General features: G+C 33.9%; 1 long non-coding RNA gene across 5 annotated transcripts in view; it reads right to left on the reverse strand.

Annotated features, from left to right (window-relative positions):
- LOC102155857 overlaps nucleotides 1-18,186 on the reverse strand; it is a 119,419-nt gene that overhangs the window by 45,365 nt on the left and 55,868 nt on the right. The gene's annotated exons all lie outside the window — the stretch shown is intronic.

Below are 18,186 nucleotides of genomic sequence, written 5' to 3' on the forward strand. Positions count from 1 at the left end.
CTATTTTCAATAATATCATTTCAAATAAGTGTCACTTTTAATAATCATTTTTAGGCAATTGATTTACCTAAATGTGATGTTTCCAAGAGATCTTTCAGGTATCTGTAAAGTACTTCTGTTTTCACAGAAGTTAACTGTGGCTGCAGACTTCACAGTTCCAGCTCTCTGGGCAAACTTTTGTAGAATACTATCCTACTATTCTACACAAGAGTTTCCTAGTAGTTATCATTTGCACAAAGTTTATATCTTAAGAATGCTTAGCCCCACGTAAACCACATATGTAGAATTTTTAGATACGTAGCTAAATTCATTAGTCTTGCCTGGCTTTTAAATGTGTCTTTAATATCCCATTTTAGTATCATTTCACACCCTGTAAACATAAATACATATAAGGTATGACTTGCAGGGTTATTAATTCAGGTCTATTAAATACATGACAGTCTTGTTTTCTTTTGATTTGATTTTCTTTTGACTTTCAAAGTATTTTATGGCTTTGTGTGTGTCGGCCGCAATATGCGAAGTATTGGCTGAGAGAAGAAACACTATACTCATTGGCATCAGACGGAGCTCTGGACTTAGATCAGCTGATCATTAGCTGAATGATCTTACTAAAAATCCCTCTGATAGTTTTATCCTGAATGAAGCACCCAGTTCCCTTCCTTGAGAATTCTATAGCTTAGTTTCCTTATCTGCAAAATGACTTGGTTGAATTAGGCTATTTCTCAAGTACAATATGAGTTTACCTGGGAGAGATTATGTACTTTATTCAGTACTCCCCAAAAGATAGTTTTGATTTAGTACCTTTAGTTAACATTAAATATAAAAATGTAAACAGAATAAGTACAAACTTGAAAACCATTCAAATACTGACAATTGAAGGCCTGAAGCAGAAGCCTCTCCTGTACCAGAAAGGAAAGAGCTGTTTGTTTTTCATTTAATAAAGGTAATGGAATACCTTGTAAATCCTACGCTTGTAAATTCAAAATTAAAACTCTATGTCTCTAACGGGTATGATAAGTTATTTAATGTAAAAGTTTAGATTGAATGAAGTTTCTTTAATTTGTATAGTACCTAACAGTGTAAAACACTTTTGGCCTGAATATAATTCCATTAGGTCTGCACAGTTACACTGGGGGAATGGAGAGAGGTGGAAGGGAGCCAAGGTGCTGAGGTTAGCTGAGGAATGCATGCTGGTTTTGTTTCTGACACTTTAGCAATGTGTGTGATTTTAGTGCATGCCGCCCCAAAGAAAACCACAGCTGTGGGAGTCAAAAGACTTGCCCAAGGGCATAATCAAATAATTGGAAGAGTTTGCTTTGATTAGAGTTAGGTATTCAGATCCCATATTCTGTTTCTTCCCCTAAAAGATAATGGATCTCAGATACACATGTAATTCTAATTCCATTCCTGTAGCTCAGAGAATGGCAAATCAGGTTTGAAACAAGGAGGAAAAAATGCATTCTTCATCAATGACTAACCTACCAACATCTTATTTTAAACAATTTACAATATAGAAATAAACAGCAAAAATCTCCTTCCATTTAAAATATGAGAAAGCTGTTTTAAATGAGATAGTAGCAATACATCACATGTAAAACAATCACTTAATATAGTTCTTAAAATGTAATTCCTGATGCATTTCAGAATACAGCCTGAATTCCTTGGCTAAAAACACTGGTTCCACCAATTGTTATTCTAAAGAGAAATATAAATGCATCAGTGAGGTGCATGACCAAAAATTTGAAATACTGTCAGGGACCATCATTTTTGCCCCAAATAGGAGCAGTTTCTCCAGTGATTTTGATTGGCATTTTGAAATGTGCTTGTGAATGAAACAGAAAGAAAATGGCATACCTCACATTCCAATGCCCACACAGAGATAATAATGGAAGCAATGTTTTATGGGTCATTGGGGAAGGCAATCCCATCTGAATGTTTGCTTCTGAGGATGATAAGAGCAGAGTGAATATTCTTCTGCATCACATAACCTGGACTAGAGGAAGAACTGATGGATGATGATTGATTTAATACAAAAAGGCTGGGCAACAGAGGATGGAAGACAAGGGAAACAAACAAACAAACTGAACAGGAGTTATTCTAGATTCTTTGGTGTGATAAATTCAAAGCTCTGAATTTACTCAGCCCTAAGAGTACATCTATAACTTTGCCCCCATCTGTGCCCTTAGGTGTAAAAGGATAATGGAATTATAGAGTCAAGGCAGACAAAATGTTAAGAGAGACGAGTTTGTTTATTTGTTTGTTTCCATGACTAGAATAAGTGCTTCCTCCCCAACTTTCTGAAACAGATGGTTGTCTGTTCTAGGATAAAAGATTAGTAGTAAAGGAAATTCTTCAGCCCTGCCCAGAAGCACACAGTCTGTGCTGGCAGGCAGTAATCAGAGACAAACTGCCCCTTTTGAAGCAATGTTTTTAAGAAAGCTTGAATTTGAGAGGTAGAGCAGTAAATAGGATTATTCCATTTCTTACTGTTCTCTCTCCCATCCCCTGAAAACCACCTTGCAGCCCTTCCCTTATCAGTAGTACACTGAATTCACTTAAAATCCTTCTATGTCTTAGAGATCACCTGGAAAAATAAAATTTCTTTCTGTTTTCATACATAGAGTGTAAAACAGGATAAGCCGATCTTATGCATAATAATTGTTTATAAAAGTCATCTGATTGTTTACTATTTTTTAACTAAGAAGTGGAGAAGGAATTATGCATGGTCATAGTCTGAGCTACCTACATTGCTAGGAAGAAAAGAGTCATGTATTAAACACAATAATTACTTAGAACATAGAAAGGAATTTGCCAGATAATGCTTTCTCACAAATAAACACACTGGCACACACTTGAACACACATACATGATTTCATGTGATTTTAGGAGGCAATTTGGTGGGATTTTAAAGTTTGTGTTCATGCCACTTATGAGTTAAGGCCCCCTGACTATATTATACTTCTCATTCAACTTTTGTTATCGGTGACTTCCACATGAACAATGGACTTGTTAATTATCGGTCACTTTTAGGTATATATCTAGTGCATTTGATAATCAAACGTTGGCAAGTCAAATTTTATGACTTTGAGCGGAACTTCTGGGAACAGAGAAGATGTCAAAATAAAACAACAATGTGAGTGATATATGGGCTTAAAAAACAAGGAGTTTTGCTAGGTTTTATGGTATAGAGAAAGATGGACCAAGACATAAGTACTTGATCAGATAAGAAAGCAAACCAAAATGATTTCCTGATATTCTTTTTATTTTTTAAGATTTTATTTATTTATTTATGAAAGACACAGAGGGAGAGGCAGAGATATAGGCAAAGGGAGAAACAGGCTCCCTGAGGGGAGTCTGATGCGGGACTCAACCCCAGCATCCTGGGATCACGAGCTGAGCTGAAGGCAGACACTCAACCACTGAGCCACACAGGCATCTGATTTCATGATACTCTTATGCTTTATGTCTAATAAAGAAGTTGTGTCAACATGAGTTTGGTTTAAGTTCATCAGACATGGAAACTTAGTGTGGGCTGACCAGAAACCAGAAAAATGGGCTTTCTAAAAAGATAGCATAAAATCCAGGATTGTATCTTTCTCTTGGTTGGAGAAGTGCTTCTCACTGTCACACCAGGGGTGAGGCTGAATATCGTTTTGACAATATTGAGACATCTGTGCCATTCTGCTTTATCTCTCTTGTTTTTTTTTTTCCCCTTTTCTTGCATTCAGAAAATTAGACTAATCACTCTGAGAGAATCAGCATTATGACAGTAATATTAGCGTGACCTGTCTAAACATTTCACCATGGTTTTTAAATGCTATTATTTTACTTTCTTTTTTCTGATGTAGCATTAACATACATTCAGTTAAGTTGAAGTAAGTAAACTCAAAGTAAGTTTATAAGTATTTTTTAAATACTAAGTGGTAATTTTATTAATTTTTATCCTGGTCTTCTCCACTGTAGATTAAACAAGTGGAAGCTGTGTTATTCTTGGCCGACATTACATTTTCTGGTTTATAATTTATTTCTAGTACTTATACAACTTCTCCACAACCACATTAAGGAAATTAAAAAATCTTTGTTCAAAGACATGTTATACATGATTATAAAGCCTATGCTTTATTTTACTGAGACTTTAGACAAGAGGGAAAATTTGACCAGACTAGGGATTTTTTTTTTGCATTTATTAAAAAAAACTGTTCCAGCAATGTCCACAATGGCCAAACTATGGAAAAAGCTAAATATCCATTGTGGGGTGAAAGGATAAAGAAGATGTGGTCTATACACACAATGGAATATTAATCAGCCATCAGAAAGGGTGATATCTTACCATTCACATCAATATGGATGGAACTGGAGGGTATTATGCTGAGCAAAATAGGTCAATCAGAGAAAGACAAATATGGTTTCACTCATATGAGAAATAACAGAAATAGTGCAGAGGAATGGGAAGAAGTCAGACAGACAAACTATGAGAGATTCTTAATTATGGGAAAGAAACAGGGTTGCTGGAGGAAAGGAGGTGGAGGGATGGGATAACTGGGTGATGGGCACTAAGGACGGCACATGATGTGATGAGCACTGGGTGATATGTGCAGCTGTTGACTTACTGAGCTCTACATTTGAAACTAATGATGTTTTATATGTTGGCTCATTGAATTTAAATAAAAAATAAAATAACTGTTCCAATAAATATTTTTCAACTTAAGGACAAAATATTATCTCCTTTTTTATTTGTTGAGTTAAGTCACTTAGAAACAGGTGCAAGTTCTTTTTTTTTTTTTTTTTTAAGATATTTATTTGAGGAGAGAGAGGGGCAGGAGAAGGAGAAAGAATCTTAAGCAGACTCCTTGGTGAGTGTTGAGCTGGATGCGGGGCTCAATCTCACAACTCAGAGGTCACGACCCTGACAGCTGAGCTTAAACCAAGAGTCAAATGCTTAACTGACTGTGCCACCCAAGAGGCCCAACAAGTGCAACTTCTTGACACACCTAGCTATGTGCTTCCCTTTGGCATAGCTTTAGGGACAAAGTAAAAATAATTACTTGGGAGTTAGGTTTTCCCAAAAGGTCATGATTAAGTTGAGAAAGACAAATAAAACCAAAACCAAAATTCCAGAGATATTAAGATTGAGAGATCCTGAAGGACAATGGAATTAAGAGACGGCACAAGACATAAAGGTGAGGCAAATGACCATGCATTATTATTATTATCATCATTGAATATAAGGGAAGGGAGAAGAAATGTGTGGGAAATATCAGAAAGGGAGACAGAACATAAAGACTTCTAACTCTGGGAAACGAACTAGGGGTGGTGGAAGGGGAGGAGGGTGGGGGTTGGGGGTGAATGGGTGACGGGCACTGAGGGGGGCACTTGACGGGATGAGCACTGGGTGTTATTCTGTAGGTTGACAAATTGAACACCAATAAAAAATAAATGTATTATTAAAAAAAAAGAAAAAAATAAAAAGAAAATCTCCAAATCTTGAAAATTTGATGGCTAGGATTTTATCTTTTTTCTTCAGTTATTTCAGACATTCATTTAAAACTGTCATACGAAAAAAAAAAAAAAAAAAAAAAAAAACTGTCATACGACATGAAAGATGCAAATTTGTGATAGCTTTACCCTGCACCTGCTCAGTTGGAAATTACTGACTGATTCTTTTTTATGTTTAAGTGGCTTTGTGTAAGATATGGAAACAATGCTAACTCTCATTCTCCTCTAATAAGACAAATGTAAAATATTTCACTTACTTTGTATAATATTTGACCAAGAACAATTAATTAAAAAAAAAAAAAGAATCCTTATGTTTTAAAGTTTCATAGCCCAGGGAAGAGTAAGAGATGAAGAAGAACAATAATTTAAGGAACAATAATAATGATATATGATACAATAATAGAAAACCTATGGAGATATTATTTTGTCATCGAACCTACAGGAAGACCAAAGAGTTCAGAGATTTTCCCTGAGTTTTGTCTATCTCAAAAAGTGGGCTCTCGCTTTCCAAAAAAAAAAAAGAGACCAAAAGAAAACAAAATGCTTACCTGTTGGACACACTGTGAGTACATTTTATAGGGGAAAAAAAAGGGAGAATAAGAGTTCACTTGAAAGAAAACTTATGGCATGATTTAGAGAGGAGAATTTATAGACCATTAAGGGAAAAAGTTTGTAATAAATAGCCAGGTACTTGTAAGCGACTCAGATTTGTTTGTTTAATTATTTCTGTTTCTGAGCAGCAGGGAAATATTTCTGGATTCCTGCTGCTAGTGAATATTTTTTAACATAAATATTTTCCTTCCTTCCTTATTACATGTATTTTCAAGATTGTTCATATAAATTAAAACTTTCCATTCTACTTGCTCTTCTAAACTTGGCTTTGACACAGCCCCCTTGTGCAGGTGAGTTTTCATGGTAGGAGAGAGTATTCTAGGTTCCTCTTCTTGAATCTGGACATGTCTGTGATTCACTTGCATCTAATTGAATGTAGTACAAGTGATGCTGTATGACCTGTAAGGTGAGACTATTCAAAGTGGTGCACTTTGTGTCTGGTTTCTTTGACATCTTGGGCATACAAGGAGCTCTGAGCAAAGGAGCTAGTGTCCTGAAGCCTCAATTCAAGGAAGCTGACACAAGCCCATGCTGAGAGGCTCCAGACTAGGGAGAAAGAGAGAGATGCCTTACCCACTCACTAACTGCTCAAGCCCCCTTCTCTTCCCGCGCTTACCACAGCCTATCAGCAACCTCATGAGACAGAGAGGCGGTACCCTTGAGTTGAGTCTTTCTGAATTCCTGAACCAAGAATTCTTGCTATTTTGAGATGATTTGTAAAATTTGAGATGATTTGTAATACAGAAATAAATACCAGTAAAAGATTTAGTCTTTCTAATGGGCCTATGATTGGAGAGATAGAATGGATAGAGATGAAATGGGTTTGCATTTTCAATTTCTTACCATTTTAACTTTTTAAAATGTTTTCAATGTGTTTAGTTTCTTTCTTTTTCAACAGTTGTAGTTGTTTCTGTGATGAAAACTAAACCATGCAACAATTAGATTTAATTTGATTTTAAAGAATGACTTCAAAGATATGTCATTAATTGAATTTATAGTTCTTTATATTTATAAATCATTACAGTGGCGGGGCTAAAGATGCATTAAGTAGGTATGATACTCCAATAGTATAATGCCTAACATGCTAGAATATTACATTAATTTATCAAAAAGGAAAATAAACATATTTACTGAAAGCCTTCATAACAGATTTTATTCTGGGTATAAGAAGATAATGATAGTATGGACCTCAAGGATTTCTTAGTAAGTTCCAAGAAAAAAATACATTATGTATATATATGGATTATATATCTTATATATGCACAATATGCTACTACATGCCATACTCTATATTACATATAATATATAATATACATTACATGTCTATATAAGTATATGTACTATGCTTGTGCATGTAAATGTATGACACAATAGTATTATATTATATAATGCTTATATATGCAATATATGATGTATTATTAAATATACAACATATAGTCATATACAGCTATATACATTATATATTTATACTATATAATGTTATTTATTATTGTGTACTGTATATTATTTATTGCATATATGTTAGTATTATCTATAAATATAATACTTACATATATGTATTTAACAAATTCAAATAAGTTTTAACCTAGAAAAGAAGTGCTGAGAATCCCCAGAGCTGGGGAGATTTGTGGGGAAAGTTGTCAGTGCTCAGAACCTTGTAGAGCCACAGGGACAGAGGGCATGACTGCTTTAGAAACCAGTGCCAGGCTAAAACAAGATTAAAAGAACTCAGATTTGGCAGGGCTTTGAGAACAAACTTCATCTACTTTATAAATTGTTCTAGAGCTGGTTCCTCACTTCCTGATGGTCTTGATTTTACCTGTTATTGAAGTTAATAGTAACATACAGTGGCTGATTTTCATGAATTTGCATGAATTTATTCACTTTAACTTTACCATTTTAAGCCAAGCACATTTAGCTTGACATCTCATGTTCAGCCAGACCCCAGTGAGCTTCCAAATTGAATGTAAAACAGGTGAACTTCAGCCAGCTCTTTTGGGTTCACCAGGTTTTGACAAGTATTGTCATATTTTAAAAAGAAACCTGGTGATGAACTCAAAAGGAATCACAAAACCTTATGAATTCTCAAGAATTTGCTACAAAAACTGAATGACTAAACTAAATTGAAATAGTGAACCCAGGTTTCAGCTAATCCAGAAACAATGAAATACTTCATTTAGAAACCTAAGCAGGGTCTAGACAAACTTGACTTTTTTCTAAAATTGAACTCCAAGTAGCTGAGTTTGCATGCTATTGGATTTGAAATGAAATCTCTCCTTGACGTTTGCTGAGACTAAAAGTATGAATTTTTAAAAGCCCTAGGAAGAGAGAAAGAGGTATTGCTTAATTCCCTGATTAAACATTAAAGGGAACTTCAAGATCATTTGTCTAAAGAATTATAACTCGGTTCATTTTTGGAGTAAAGATAGCCAAATAGTTTTCAATACTCTTCAACAGCTGGGTTTTATTTCTCTTCCAAATAAAAATGGGCCGGCCAGTAACCTCTGGTGAGTTCCATGAATGTAATTCTATCCCAGTTTCCGCAGGTATAGCCTTCACAACAACTAGCAGGTTCTACGTCCACTATTTTGGAAAATTTATTTTTAGAGCACTGAACTTCATGAAAGTAGTATATTACTGAGGAGACCACTAGGAAAGTCCTAAAACAGGGTTCTAATTTAAGCGAGTCTTCCAGATGACCCTGTGAAGGCACTTGGCATGTAAACAAAATGTTCTCATATCTCTAGACTGGCCCAGAAAGCAAGCGAACAGCTTGAGTCATCATAGACATTCAACTCCACCACGTGAAGAAGTATTGACTTCCAAAGTGCTGCTGAAATTCCTGACCACACTTCATTGGTTTAGGTGGCAAAATTTTGGGGTGCTCCCTTATGCAGCTTAGCTACAATGGATTATATTATTAAATTAACCTCATTATTACTCATTAGAAGGTAAATGAAATACCTTGATTTTAATAACAGCTGTCTTCAATGACATATTCTCCCAAAATTTGACCAGTTTTACAGTTTGCACTGAAAGTGTGAATTTCCTTCAAGGAAGCAATGATGCTAACCAAGAAATGTTTTCAATCTAAGTCACCTCTCAAAGGCAGTTCTCCCATGTGACATCCAAAATACCAGCCCAGAATTCAAAATCAACTTACATCAAAAACAAACAAAATTATATGAAACAATAATAAAAAATAGAGTGATAATATAATGTACGTGAATCATTGTCTAGGATTTCTTCCTGAGGTTATGAAAACAAGTCATCTTAATCTAATATGTGATTTCTCACAAAACTAACAGTCATAGTCAGCTGTTTTTCAATTGATTCTGATTTTTGCAATATAAATGACCAATTTCTGCACCATTGATTCAACTAGTCATGCAGTCAATAGCACAACAGAAAATGCCATGAAGAACAGACTATTTTGGAATCTTTTATTGTAAAAGCTTGGCGATAGTTTGTAAGACCATAAACTAAACTGATGTTTATTCCTTTGTAAAAGTATCGTCCAAGTCTTTGAGAATAATGTCCTAAGAATAACTTTAATATCCCAATAGAGAAATTAATTTAAAACATTTTCAGTTACTTCTAAGTAAAATTATCTGATAAACTGTAAAAAAAATTGTATTAATACAAGTGATGTATTATAAAGAAGTCAAGAGAACATATAGGAAACAAATTTCACTGAAATAAAGAATAAACTATTATTCCTTTATAATATTCACTTACAGAGTTGGAAGGATGATAACAAAAGTTCTGAATCATTCTGTTTAATATTATGTTGTAATTTATCTCAATGATGATGATCATCATAATAATATATATTTTGATATTCTACAAGCTCAAATCACAAAACTTTGAAATCAACCTTTTTCCTTGTCACTGGGTCTAAAGATTTTACCTCTAGGTTCTACTTCTTCGATATTTTAAATTTATTTTTCATAAAATTTTCTGTGTATTGCAATCTAATGTCTTTGTATTTTCTAGTTTAATCTCTAATCCTTTCTTCAATCACTTTTATAACACCCCTGGGAAGAAGTGATGCAAATAATGCTTAAAACGCCACCCTAATTCCTGATGCACCTCTTTCTTCTTGTGGACAGCTCTGAATGTTGGAATGTTCTTTATTATATTGAGCAGAAATTCAATTATTTATTTTACTTCCATTTGTTATACAACCCTTAGAGACATATAGAACATTTTATACATCTTTGCGGATATTTGAGGATATCTATTATATACTTAGTATTGGACCCTTTCCCCATTAAAGATAATAAAATCCTCCAGTTCTTCTTCACTTGACAAAAGGCACTTCACCATCCATATGGCTATTCTGAATCTGATTTTCTCAAAACACAAAACTCAGAATTTATAACATACTAATTCTGACCTAAATAGCATTGGGTAGAATAGATCTATACCATTTTATTTTAGTACTCTAATTAATTCATACAATAAACATTTTTAAGGAGTTATTCTTACCTTGCATTGTCCTGAAACTAGGAATCTAGCAATCTAAAGTGAAGGAGAAAACATCAAAAGTTCTGCTCTTATGAAGCATATTTAGTGTATGTATGTGTGGCGGGTGCTATGGAGGCAACACAATAAAGTGAAACTGAATGAATTATGTACTGTGCTAGAGAATGAAAAGTGCTACAGAAAAAAAAAAAAAGAGAAAATCAAAGGGATAGAGAACAACAGACACGGTGGCTGCAAATGCCATTATAGGAACCACAGTGATAAGAAGATAGTTGAGCAATGGCCTCAAGAGAATGACAAAGAAACATATAGAGGTTTGGGTTATCATATTCCGGGCAAGGAAACTAGTCCAAAAGTTATGAAGAGGGAGCAAGTTTGGCATGTTAGAAAAATGATAGGATGTCATTAAGTGCAAGATGACTGGAGAATGAAATTCTACTCTATTAATACTCTCTCGTCTTGTGCCTCATTTTCTTTTCCCTTATTAGATTTGATCCTTCATTGCAAATATCGTCCCATATATTTGATATTCCTCTTGGAATTTTGTCACCAGTGAATGTGGTATTTTCTATGATGTGACTCACATCATTGATTATATTATCAAACATAATGCTGGCCAGGTCAGACTCCTGAATTATGGCATTAGAAAATGCTTTCTGCTTCTTAAGAGTTATCATCACACATTGATCATGGAAACAATTGTGTTTTTGAGAGCTTTCCCATTTTTTTTATTTAAAGAAATATTTAAATTTTTACTTATATGTATAATAATATCTCCCTATATAAAATTGAATGTTAAAAATAATCAGTAAAATCTTTGTGTAAAACTGTATGTATAATATTCACAGTATTTATATCTGCATATATATAAAAGATATATATTTCAAAGTAGGGTGAAATCACTTCTATTTTGAATAGTTAAGTAGAAAGTTCATGAGGTGGTTGATTATGAACAGGAACTGAAATATGAAGAGGATAACAATGACTATAAATGGAGGGCAGAACAAGAATCAAAGACACATAGATGGGAAAAAAAACGTACATTCAGTGGTTGTAAAGTAGAGCAGTTTGATGTCAAAATGTCACATAGGTAGCTCTGAGGCTAGAAGATATTTTAAGGCTACACTATCCTTAAAAACAACTATAAGGCATTACAACCTGAAAGAGTAATAAGAAGGTTTTGAGTTAAAACGAACAAAGGGAAAAAGAGAGAGAGAAACCAAAAATCAGACTCAACTACAGAGAACAAGTAGATGGTTACTAGAGGGAAGGTGGGTGGAGAGATGGGTGAAACAGTTGAAGGTGGTTAAGAGAGCACAGAGCAATATATAGGATTGTTGAATCACTATATTGTACATTTGAAATTAATATAACGCCGTATGTTAACTATACTGGAATTTAAAAAAATAAAGAAAGAAGATTTGAGTTGGATTCTAAGAACATTACTTAGTTTTTCTATAGTTAAGAATATGCAGGAGAATTTAGAAGGTGTAGTTACCAAGATTACAATAATGCGAAAGGTCTACTGTCAATTGCAATCAGAGGAAAAGATAAAAGTCACAAATTTGGAAGGGTGAAAAAGTTATAATCCCCAAAGACCAGTGTCTATAGTTCTCCTTAGGTTTTAGTAGATGGTTATGAAAAATAATGAATAAATTAATTAAGCTGACTGAATTAATTAGTCTTTGTTAAAATGAACATCAAGATGAAATGGAATGAGGATAAAATTAAATTTCCATGTAAATAAATCAAAACTACAAAAATATATAATGATAAAAATAATCAAGTTTTAAAATAAGAAATACCCAAGAATCTTCATGTCCTCTGTGCTCTGTGTCAGCCAAGTATGTGACATGGCAGCCTAGACACCTAATGCTATTTTAGACTTCAATATTATATAAATAGTACACAGATCAAAAAGGTTACAATCTCTCTGGGTATTGGTCATAGAGCATCTGGTAAACCAGGTATAGTATTTCCTCATATCTCTATTTCTTGTAGGATAAAAGCTAGAGGCATGTTTAAGGCTTTGTTGAATTTAACTCCAACCATTACTTGGAGCCACATCTTTAGTAGCCACCTGTCCTCCACTAATTTATCTGCAAACCTCCTCAGAGCCTTCTCCCTCAAGGCCTTAAAGGGGTCAAGAAGTTAAAGTAAAAAGGAGAGATTAGTGATGAATAATAGAATGAAAAATCCATCTGAAAACAGTCACTTTTTTGGGTAAGCTGTAGGCTGCCTGCTAGCCATCTGTGGCTATTAACTTTGCAAAGAACCTACTTGGCAGTATTCGCCATTCCAGAAATTGTCTTGTTTTCATTTCTTCTCTGATTACATTTATAGTTTTCTCTTACATAGATTTTAATTATTCTCTCAACATTCATGTTCCAAGAAAAATTGAAGCTATCCTATGAAGATTTCTTCTGGTGTACCAATCAGGAAACATCCCTCCTGTTATGTTGCTACAGCAGTTCATAGATAGGTTTGCTTGAAGGATCATAATATTATATTGTATTATTTTTACTTTAAAAAATCTGTTAAATTTTTTCATTACAATTTCATATACACACACCCCAAATCAAAACTTAAATTCAATTAAAAATTAAAATAAAAGCATCTAATTGTTAATAACCTACAAAGATTTATATTCTTCATGGCTTCTTGTTTAGGAGTAAAAACAAAACAGCTTATTTTATTTTTTTAAGATTTATTTATTTATTAGAGAGAGAGAGAGCACGTGAACCTGAGTGGGGAAGGGAGGGACAGAGAGAGAAGAGAGAGAGAATCTCAAGCCAACTCCCTACTGAGCATGGCCTGATTCAGGGCTGGATCCCAGGACCATGAGATCATGACCTGAGCCAAAATCAAGGGTTGAATGCTTAACTGATTGCCACCCAGGTGCCCCAATAGTTTATTTTAATTTTGGGAAGAAAATCAATCTTCCTTAAAACTAAACCATACATCATTGTTTAGGGCTTGGGAGAATTGTAGATAATTCTGGGGCCTGTTTACTAGTGATTTTTTTTTTAATACTGTGGATAACACATATAGGATTGGGTTCAAAGAGATGAGAACAGATCCATCTCAGGGTCCTTGCTGAGTTAATAAAGAGAGAGACAGAGACAGAGAGACAGAGACAGGGAGAGAGAATAAAATCAGAGTTATTTGTGTCTTGTGGACTTTAAATAAATGGAAGGACTTTAGTAACATAAGTGTTAAACAGATGTAGTGAAAGTGAAATAAGGACCAGCTAGAAAATGAAGAGTGTATGATTAGAAAGAGAAATGCTAGAGGTAAACCAAGTTTTAATTAACACAGAGCATTTGCAGATTGTGGCAATATCTAAGGTGGCGCCTTTGGATATAGAAAGCTACCAAGAAATATAGAGAAAGACATATGGGGTAGAAGATAATCAGAAATTCTTAGATTCTGGTGCTGTATTGGTCATTGACATGAGCAATACATCAACAAAGAGAATAGTATAACTTTAAGTAAAACAGAAATAATGAGCTGGGTGCCAAGTATTTCAATTAATTCTGGGAGTATTGTTAAAATGTCAGTAGATTACAGCAATAACTAGCATAGTGGATACTTGAGCCGCCTACCATGAGCCTCAAATGAGGGAGTTATTTTACACAGGTGTTAAAGAGTTTAAACATTTTAATGAGGAGCTAGGTGAATGCTAGCCACCTATCCATGAGACTTGGGAAAGTAAGTGAACTTATTAGATAGGATTTAAGTGAAAACAGTATCTAGGAACTGAACAAGATTTTTTTTTAGCAGAGGCAAGAGTCAGAAGAGTCAGAATTTTAAAAAACTTTAAGTTGCAAGTAGAATTGTTTAGTATGAAATGGATATTCTAAAATGCACTGTGGTACCATTTGGCAAGAAAGAAGCTGTGCAATTATAATTTTGGTAATAAAAGCTACAATACATTTTGCAGACAAAAATAATAAAAATGAAAGAGGAATAGAGTCTTTCATTCACAGAAGTATGAATGGCATGAATATTCACATGTTGACCTTAAACCGGCCTCATATTCCAAAAGAAGTGTGGTCAAATTATGATGTACTCTAGATTTCCTAATATCTAGGTAAGAAATTTAGGATGCTGTGGTTTTTAATAGGCTGTCAGTAGAAATAGTTTACTATTCTAAATGTTCTCCATACTGGATGAGCCACTTTAAGTAATGATTTCACACTTGCAATTTTTTTATACTTTTTGAATTCATGAATATAGCAAGATGTTGTCTTTAAACATTTGTCTTCTCCAAAAGGCCTTATAAGAGACAATTTCCCTATTGATTCAGAGACATGATTATGGCCTTGAGATAAAATAAGTTCTTTATAACATGAATACAGGAAAAAGAAACAGTGTCTAGTTTTGTACCTGCAAATTAGGTTCTAGAAGCTCATGTCAAATCCAACAAAGAGAGATCTCACAACATCTTTAATTTACCAATTTGAACATATGGAAGGGAAACAAAGACACAGAAACCATTGTGGTCATACTTAGCATATGATGCAAAGCCACATTAGCTGTTTTGGGGATTTTTTTCTCCCTATTTTTATATAATTCCCATTAACTATTGAGTGGCACTGAGCTCTGATCCAAGATCATCAACGCCTAAGAGGGGACTCTGGCTTATAGAAACATACTCCTTTTCAATGGTTTGGGGTGCTTATAATTAGGATATTCATTCCTTACATTTATAATCTCAATTTCCACCAGTTTTCTTTCTTTCTTTCTTTCTTTTTCTTTCTTTCTTTCTTTCTTTCTTTCTTTCTTTCTTTCTTTCTTTCTTTCTTTCTTTCTTCTTTCTTTTTCTTTCTTTTCTTTTCTTTCTTTTCTTTCTTTCGTTCTTCTTTCTTTCTTTCTTCCTTTCTTTCTTCCTTTTTTCTTATCTTGCACTTTCAAATGGGACCTGTTGCAGATAATTATCTGATCAGCCTATTCATGAAACGTCCCATCCTCAGTCCCTCTTCTTTCAAAGGAAAGAATTTGATTAAAAAGAATATATCTGACATAATAGTAGTATTAGAAAAAATGGCAATGTATTTATAAAATAATCTTTATAATTTATAAAATAATGTCTTTCTTAGTGTGACTGAAAACTCTGAAGCACTTAAAAGTACTGATAAAGTAAACAAAAATGTTTAAAAATAAAATCAAAGATTACCAACAGATCGTCCTCTATAAAGAGTTTATGAAAATGAAATATCCTAAAACTCACCAGATAACTGAGAAAAAGACATGACTAGAAATATACAAGGACTATAACAAAAATGAATAATTTTAAGTAAATCTTAACCATATGGAAAGATAGTCAATTTCACTCATGGAAAGGTAACTTAAAACTAAAATCAAAACCACTTTTCTCTATCAAATTGGCAAAAAGCAAAATGTTTGACTACTTCATCTGAAAAGACTCAGGGAAATTAGTGGGAGTGTACAAACTATGCTCCATATAAAAAAATATCAGTACAAATGTGAAGATATATTTTCTTCAAGAATTTGAGTAGTTTTACCACAGATATACTTAGCTTTCCGAAATAGCATGTGGTCAATACTTTTCACTGCGACTTTCTGCAATAACTAAACAAAACAGGCCTATCACCACTACATCATCCTGGTATAGTTCTTTCCTGATCACTACCCTTCTGAGTGTCAAGAATTTGATTCCTCTGTCCCATCATTTAAGGCTATTGCTGCCATGCTTGTTTATTCAAGTTCATACCAGCCTTAACCACAGTCCTCTTTCTACCTTTCATTTTTAGTATCAACTAAAATTGTATAAAAAAGGGAAAAATCACATAATTTGATTTTCCTTTGAAGGGAGAGGCACAGAGAGAGAGGCAGAAACGTAGACAGAGAGAGAAGCAGGCTCCTTGCAGGGAGTCCAATGTGGGACTTGCTATGGGAATTGTTGTGGGACTCTATCTGGGACTTAATTCCCAGACACGGGATCACACCCTGAGCCAAAGGCAGATGCTCAACCACTGAGCCACCCAGGTGTCCCTTAGACACCATTTTTATGAGCTCCTTTACACTTTGCATATTGCAACGTTTTCAAGAGTGCTAGGTCCTGTTGCTTCACTAATTATGTTACCGGTATACTGACCAGCAGGCTCCCCAACAAGCAGCACCATCACTTGAGAACTTATAGAAGTGTAAATACAGTGGCCTCAACCCAAAGTGATGCAAGTAAAGTTTGAGAACCACAGTTCTACATCATTAAATTGAATTAATTGACAGTTACCTAAGGAAAGGAATCTGTTTAGAGAGGAAAGGTACATGTAGTTCAAGGAGAAAGACTGTTACAAGTTGTAACCAAGTACCTAAAATGTTTTACCTGCTTCGCAATTTTGCTTAGGGCTACCACGTTTACATCAATGTTTTGACAAGGAAGGATTTTTCAGTATGATGGAAAATGATCACAAGGATTGTATAGGAGTTGCAAGATGAACTAGCTCTAACTATCTTTCCAACAGGGTGGATAGCCAGATATAAATGAGCCTCAGCATTAGCTATTAATCTTAGCTAACTTAATTGGGATTATATATTACTTGTTTCTTATTTACACATCTAAATTTGTTCTTGGATTATACCTACCTTTTTTTCCCTGCTTGATTCTTTCTCTCCTTAAATGTTCAGAGCTTTACATTTTACATTTTATTTGTTGAAACTCAAGCATTTATGTAGTTTAAAATCCATCCACTCTAGTAGTGAAAGCTTGATTATATTAAATAAACAATAAAGCAATTTCAATTCAATTTCAAACAATACAAATTGATATCATCTTCTTTTACACTTTATTACTGTGGTACAGTGACCTTTAAATTGCAGCTTTGGAGTTAACGATAATATAGATGGTGTTGTCAGTGAAATAATTTTTACATTGTTTAATGCCAATTAACAATTTACTCCTCAAAGAGTAAACTCTATATGGGGAAATTATTAGAAGGTTAGAAGCAGAGATCAAAGCAAGTACACTGACTCAGTCATACTAATAAACCTATATCAGTCGGCTGGTAGGTAATAGGCAAAAATAGGTGAAACTGGGGAAATTCAGATTTTCAGTTACTGGGCTGAATAACTCCCCAGATTCCTAGCCTGATTGCTGCCTGAAAACCTGCATTTCTGTTGATGAAAAATCAATAAATATATGCTTCTTGTTCTTGTACAAGTCAACATCAGGAATATGCTAATATTTATAAATCTGACCATTTCAAAGACTTTATTGTATTAAAAGTATTATTTGTTTCATCTTCAAATAAAAATGAGTTATTGGGTTTAAGAACTTAATGGAAAATATATGAAAAAAAAACCCACTTCATCGATTTAGATATATCTGTATTCTAGCATGTAGAATATTATTTCTAATTTAGCAGACACTAAATAAATAATATGTAATCCATCAATAGTTTTCTATGATTTTCATTTATCTCTACAAGTTTAATTGATGCTAAACAATGAATGGTAGTAAGAGGATTGTGGTTAGGGTTGATGTACACTTGAATAAATAACCATGGCAGTAGTAACAATGATAAATGATACAGAGGACCAGAAACAGAGGAAGGATTTATTTTT

This window comes from Canis lupus, chromosome 22 (genome assembly GCF_011100685.1).
Source record: "Canis lupus familiaris isolate Mischka breed German Shepherd chromosome 22, alternate assembly UU_Cfam_GSD_1.0, whole genome shotgun sequence".
NCBI lineage: Eukaryota > Metazoa > Chordata > Mammalia > Carnivora > Canidae > Canis > Canis lupus.